The sequence below is a fragment of the Hyla sarda genome, chromosome 10, assembly GCF_029499605.1.
Source record: "Hyla sarda isolate aHylSar1 chromosome 10, aHylSar1.hap1, whole genome shotgun sequence".
In the NCBI taxonomy this organism is placed as follows: Eukaryota; Metazoa; Chordata; class Amphibia; order Anura; family Hylidae; genus Hyla; species Hyla sarda.
In genome coordinates, this window is record NC_079198.1 from 120977468 (window position 1) to 120984566 (window position 7099).

Here is a 7099-nt window from a genome sequence, read left to right on the forward strand (position 1 = left end):
ATCTCCCGTGTCTCATAGTCATTACTCTCCCCTCTTCTACCCCTGTATGTCATAGTCATTACTGTCCCCTCATCTCCCCCTGTATGTCATAGTCATTACTGTTCCCTCATCTCCCTTGTCTCATACTCATTACTGTCCCCTCTTCTCCCCCTGTATGTCATAGTCATTACTGTCCCCTCATCTCCCCTGTGTCTCATAGTCATTACTGTCCCCTCATCTCCCCCTGAATGTCATAGTCATTACTGTCCCCTCATCTTCCCCTGTATGTCATAGTCATTACTGTCCCCTCTTCTACCCCTGTATGTCATAGTCATTACTGTCCCCTCTTCTACCCCTGTATTTCATAGTCATTACTGTCCCCTCATCTCCCCTGTGTCTCATAGTCATTACTGTCCCCTCTTCTACCCCTGTGTCTCATAGTCATTACTGTCCCCTCTTCTACCCCTGTATGTCATAGTCATTACTGTCCCCTCTTCTACCCCTCTGTGTCATAGTCATTACTGTCCCCTCTTCTACCCCTGTGTGTCATAGTCACTACTGTCCCCTCATCTCCCGTGTCTCATAGTCACTACTGTCCCCTCTTCTCCCCGTGTCTCATAGTCATTACTGTCCCCTCTTCTACCCCTGTATGTCATAGTCATTACTGTCCCCTCTTCTCCCCCTGTGTGTCATAGTCATTACTGTCCCCTCATCTCCCCTGTGTCTCATAGTCATTACTGTCCCCTCTTCTCCCCCTGTATGTCATAGTCATTACTGTCCCCTCTTCTCCCCTGTATGTCATAGTCATTACTGTCCCCTCATCTCCCCATGTGTGTCATATTCATTACTGTCCCCTCATCTCCCCCTGTGTGTCATAGTCATTACTGTCCCCTCATCTCCCCCTGTGTCTCATAGTCATTACTGTCCCTTCTTCTACCCCTGTATGTCATAGTCATTACTGTCCCCTCATCTCCCCCTGTGTCTCATAGTCATTACTGTCCCCTCTTCTACCCCTGTGTCTCATAGTCATTACTGTCCCCTCTTCTACCCCTGTATGTCATAGTCATTACTGTCCCCTCTTCTCCCTCTGTATGTCATAGTCATTACTGTCCCCTCTTCTACCCCTGTGTGTCATAGTCATTACTGTCCCCTCTTCTCCCCCTGTATGTCATAGTCATTACTGTCCCCTCTTCTACCCCTGTGTGTCATAGTCATTACTGTCCCCTCTTCTACCCCTGTATGTCATAGTCATTACTGTCCCCTCTTCTCCCTCTGTATGTCATAGTCATTACTGTCCCCTCTTCTACCCCTGTGTGTCATAGTCATTACTGTCCCCTCTTCTCCCTCTGTATGTCATAGTCATTACTGTCCCCTCTTCTACCCCTGTATGTCATAGTCATTACTGTCCCCTCTTCTCCCTCTGTATGTCATAGTCATTACTGTCCCCTCATCTCCCCGTGTCTCATAGTCATTACTGTCCCCTCTTCTACCCCTGTATGTCATAGTCATTACTGTCCCCTCTTCTACCCCTGTGTGTCATAGTCATTACTGTCCCCTCATCTCCCCCTGAATGTCATAGTCATTACTGTCCCCTCTTCTCCCCCTGTGTGTCATAGTCATTACTGTCCCCTCTTCTCCCTCTGTATGTCATAGTCATTACTGTCCCCTCTTCTACCCCTGTGTGTCATAGTCACTACTGTCCCCTCATCTCCCGTGTCTCATAGTCACTACTGTCCCCTCTTCTCCCCCTGTGTCTCATAGTCATTACTGTCCCCTCTTCTACCCCTGTATGTCATAGTCATTACTGTCCCCTCTTCTCCCCCTGTGTGTCATAGTCATTACTGTCCCCTCATCTCCCCTGTGTCTCATAGTCATTACTGTCCCCTCTTCTACCCCTGTGTGTCATAGTCATTACTGTCCCCTCTTCTCCCTCTGTATGTCATAGTCATTACTGTCCCCTCTTCTACCCCTGTGTGTCATAGTCATTACTGTCCCCTCTTCTACCCCTGTATGTCATAGTCATTACTGTCCCCTCTTCTCCCTCTGTATGTCATAGTCATTACTGTCCCCTCTTCTACCCCTGTGTGTCATAGTCATTACTGTCCCCTCTTCTCCCTCTGTATGTCATAGTCATTACTGTCCCCTCTTCTACCCCTGTATGTCATAGTCATTACTGTCCCTCTTCTACCCCTGTGTGTCATAGTCATTACTGTCCCCTCATCTCCCCCTGTGTCTCATAGTCATTACTGTCCCCTCTTCTACCCCTGTATGTCATAGTCATTACTGTCCCCTCTTCTACCCCTGTGTGTCATAGTCATTACTGTCCCCTCATCTCCCCCTGATTGTCATAGTCATTACTGTCCCCTCTTCTCCCCCTGTGTGTCATAGTCATTACTGTCCCCTCTTCTCCCTCTGTATGTCATAGTCATTACTGTCCCCTCTTCTACCCCTGTGTGTCATAGTCACTACTGTCCCCTCATCTCCCGTGTCTCATAGTCACTACTGTCCCCTCTTCTCCCCCTGTGTCTCATAGTCATTACTGTCCCCTCTTCTACCCCTGTATGTCATAGTCATTACTGTCCCCTCTTCTCCCCCTGTGTGTCATAGTCATTACTGTCCCCTCATCTCCCCTGTGTCTCATAGTCATTACTGTCCCCTCTTCTCCCCCTGTGTGTCATAGTCATTACTGTCCCCTCTTCTCCCCCTGTGTGTCATAGTCATTACTGTCCCCTCTTCTCCCCTGTATGTCATAGTCATTACTGTCCCCTCATCTCCCCATGTGTGTCATAGTCATTATTGTCCCCTCATCTCCCCCTGTGTGTCATAGTCATTACTGTCCCCTCTTCTACCCCTGTATGTCATAGTCATTACTGTCCCCTCATCTCCCCCTGTGTCTCATAGTCATTACTGTCCCTTCTTCTACCCCTGTATGTCATAGTCATTACTGTCCCCTCATCTCCCCCTGTGTCTCATAGTCATTACTGTCCCCTCTTCTACCCCTGTGTCTCATAGTCATTACTGTCCCCTCTTCTACCCCTGTATGTCATAGTCATTACTGTCCCCTCTTCTACCCCTGTATGTCATAGTCATTACTGTCCCCTCTTCTACCCCTGTGTGTCATAGTCATTACTGTCCCCTCATCTCCCCCTGTATGTCATAGTCATTACTGTCCCCTCTTCTCCCCCTGTATGTCATAGTCATTACTGTCCCCTCTTCTACCCCTGTGTGTCATAGTCATTACTGTCCCCTCTTCTCCCTCTGTATGTCATAGTCATTACTGTCCCCTCTTCTACCTCTGTGTGTCATAGTCATTACTGTCCCCTCTTCTACCCCTGTATGTCATAGTCATTACTGTCCCCTCTTCTCCCTCTGTATGTCATAGTCATTACTGTCCCCTCTTCTACCCCTGTGTGTCATAGTCATTACTGTCCCCTCTTCTCCCTCTGTATGTCATAGTCATTACTTTCCCCTCTTCTACCCTTGTATGTCATAGTCATTACTGTCCCCTCTTCTCCCTCTGTATGTCATAGTCATTACTGTCCCCTCTTCTACCCCTGTGTGTCATAGTCATTACTGTCCCCTCTTCTACCCCTGTATGTCATAGTCATTACTGTCCCCTCTTCTACCCCTGTGTGTCATAGTCATTACTGTCCCCTCATCTCCCCCTGAATGTCATAGTCATTACTGTCCCCTTTTCTACCCCTGTATGTCATAGTCATTACTGTCCCCTCATCTCCCCTGTGTCTCATAGTCATTACTGTCCCCTCTTCTACCCCTGTATGTCATAGTCATTACTGTCCCCTCTTCTACCCCTGTGTCTCATAGTCATTACTGTCCCCTCTTCTTCCCCTGTGTCTCATAGTCATTACTGTCCCCTCATCTCCCCCTGTGTGTCATAGTCAATACTGTCCCCTCATCTCCTACTGTATGTCATAGTCATTACTGTCCCCTCTTCTACCCTTGTGTGTCATAGTCATTACTGTCCCCTCTTCTACCCCTGTATGTCATAGTCATTACTGTCCCCTCATCTCCCCTGTATGTCATAGTCATTACTGTCCCCTCATCTCCCCCTGTATGTCATAGTCATTACTTTCCCCTCTTCTACCCCTGTATGTCATAGTCATTACTGTCCCCTCTTTTACCCCTGTATGTCATAGTAATTACTGTCCCCTCATCTCCCCATGTATGTCATAGTAATTACTGTCCCCCTCTTCTACCACTGTGTGTCATAGTAATTACTGTCCCCTCTTCTCCCCATGTGAGTCACGGTCATCACTGTCCTCTCATCTCTCCCTGTGTGTCAGTAATTAGTGTCCTCAAATATCCCCCGTGTGTCAGTTATTAGTGCCCCTCATCTTCCCCCTATGTGTCATTATTAATGTCCCTTCCTCTCTCCCCCCCCCCCCTCCCCCTGCATGTCAGACATAAGTGTAACAAACTATTTTACTTACCTCCACCTCCATTCCCAACTTATCCCCTGGTCATTACTGTCCCCTCATCTCCCCCTGTGTGTTATAGTCATTACTGTCCCCTCTTCTACCCCTGTGTGTCATAGTCATTACTGTCCCCTCTTCTACCCCTGTGTCTCATAGTCATTACTGTCCCCTCTTCTCCCTCTGCATGTCATAGTCATTACTGTCCCCTCTTCTACCCCTGTATGTCATAGTCATTACTGTCCCCTCTTCTCCCCCTGTGTGTCATAGTCATTACTGTCCCCCTCTTCTACCCCTGTATGTCATAGTCATTACTGTCCCCTCTTCTACCCCTGTGTGTCATAGTCATTACTGTCCCCTCTTCTACCCCTGTATGTCATAGTCATTACTATCCCATCTCCCCTGTATGTCATAGTCATTACTGTCCCCTCTCCCCCCTGTGTGTCATAGTCATTACTGTCCCCTCTTCTCCCTCTGTATGTCATAGTCATTACTGTCCCCTCTTCTCCCTCTGTATGTCATAGTCATTACTGTCCCCTCTTCTACCCCCTGTGTGTCATTGTCATTACTGTCCCCTCTTCTACCCCTGTGTGTCATAGTCATTACTGTCCCCTCTTCTACCCCTGTGTGTCATAGTCATTACTGTCCCCTCTTCTACCCCTGTGTGTCATAGTCATTACTGTCCCCTCTTCTCCCTCTGTATGTCATAGTCATTACTGTCCCCTCTTCTACCCCTGTATGTCATAGTCATTACTTTCCCCTCTTCTACCCTGTGTGTCATAGTCATTACTGTCCCCTCTTCTCCCCCTGTGTGTCATAGTCATTACTGTCCCCTCTTCTACCCCTGTGTGTCATAGTCATTACTGTCCCCTCTTCTCCCCCTGTGTGTCATAGTCATTACTGTCCCCTCATCTCCCCTGTATGTCATAGTCATTACTGTCCCCTCTTCTACCCCTGTATGTCATAGTCATTACTGTCCCCTCTTCTACCCCTGTGTGTCATAGTCATTACTGTCCCCTCTCCCCCTGTATGTCATAGTCACTACTGTCCCCTCTCCCCCTGTATGTCATAGTCATTACTGTCCCCTCATCTCCCCTGTATGTCATAGTCATTACTGTCCCCTCTTCTACCCCTGTATGTCATATTCATTACTGTCCCCTCATCTACCCCTGTGTGTCATAGTCATTACTGTCCCATCTCCCCCTGTATGTCATAGTCATTACTGTCCCCTCTTCTACCCCTGTGTGTCATAGTCATTACTGTCCCCTCTTCTACCCCTGTGTGTCATAGTCATTACTGTCCCCTCTTCTCCCCCTGTATGTCATAGTCATTACTGTCCCCTCTTCTCCCCCTGTGTGTCATAGTCATTACTGTCCCATCTCCCCCTGTATGTCATAGTCATTACTATCCCATCTCCCCCTGTATGTCATAGTCATTACTGTCCCCTCTTCTCCCTCTGTATGTCATAGTCATTACTGTCCCCTCTTCTCCCTCTGTATGTCATAGTCATTACTGTCCCCTCTTCTACCCCTGTGTGTCATAGTCATTACTGTCCCCTCTTCTACCCCTGTGTGTCATAGTCATTACTGTCCCCTCTTCTACCCCTGTATGTCATAGTCATTACTGTCCCCTCATCTCCCCTGTATGTCATAGTCATTACTGTCCCCTCTTCTACCCCTGTATGTCATAGTCATTACTGTCCCCTCTTCTACCCCTGTGTGTCATAGTCATTACTGTCCCCTCTTCTCCCACTGTATGTCATAGTCATTACTATCCCCTCTTCTACCCCTGTGTGTCATAGTCATTACTGTCCCCTCTTCTCCCCCTGTATGTCATAGTCATTACTGTCCCCTCTTCTCCCCCTGTGTGTCATAATCATTACTGTCCCATCTCCCCCTGTATGTCATAGTCATTACTGTCCCCTCTTCTCCCCCTGTGTGTCATAGTCATTACTGTCCCCTCTTCTTCCTCTGTATGTCATAGTCATTACTGTCCCCTCTTCTACCACTGTGTGTCATAGTCATTACTGTCCCATCTCCCCCTGTATGTCATAGTCATTACTGTCCCCTCTTCTATCCCTGTGTGTCATAGTTATTACTGTCCCCTCTTCTCCCCCTGTATGTCATAGTCATTACTGTCCCCTCTTCTACCCCTGTATGTCATAGTCATTACTGTCCCCTCTTCTACCCCTGTGTGTCATAGTCATTACTGTCCCCTCTTCTACCCCTGTGTGTCATAGTCATTACTGTCCCCTCTTCTACCCCTGTGTGTCATAGTCATTACTGTCCCCTCTTCTCCCCCTGTATGTCATAGTCATTACTGTCCCCTCTTCTACCCCTGTGTGTCATAGTCATTACTGTCCCCTCTTCTCCCCCTGTATGTCATAGTCATTACTGTCCCCTCTTCTACCCCTGTGTGTCATAGTCATTACTTTCCCCTCTTCTACCCCTGTGTGTCATAGTCATTACTGTCCCCTCATCTCCCCCTGTATGTCATAGTCATTACTGTCCCCTCTTCTCCCCCTGTGTGTCATAGTCATTACTGTCCCCTCATCTCCCCCTGTATGTCATAGTCATTACTGTCCCCTCTTCTCCCCCTGTGTGTCATAGTCATTACTGTCCCCTCTTCTCCCACTGTATGTCATAGTCATTACTATCCCATCTCCCCCTGTATGTCATAGTCACTAC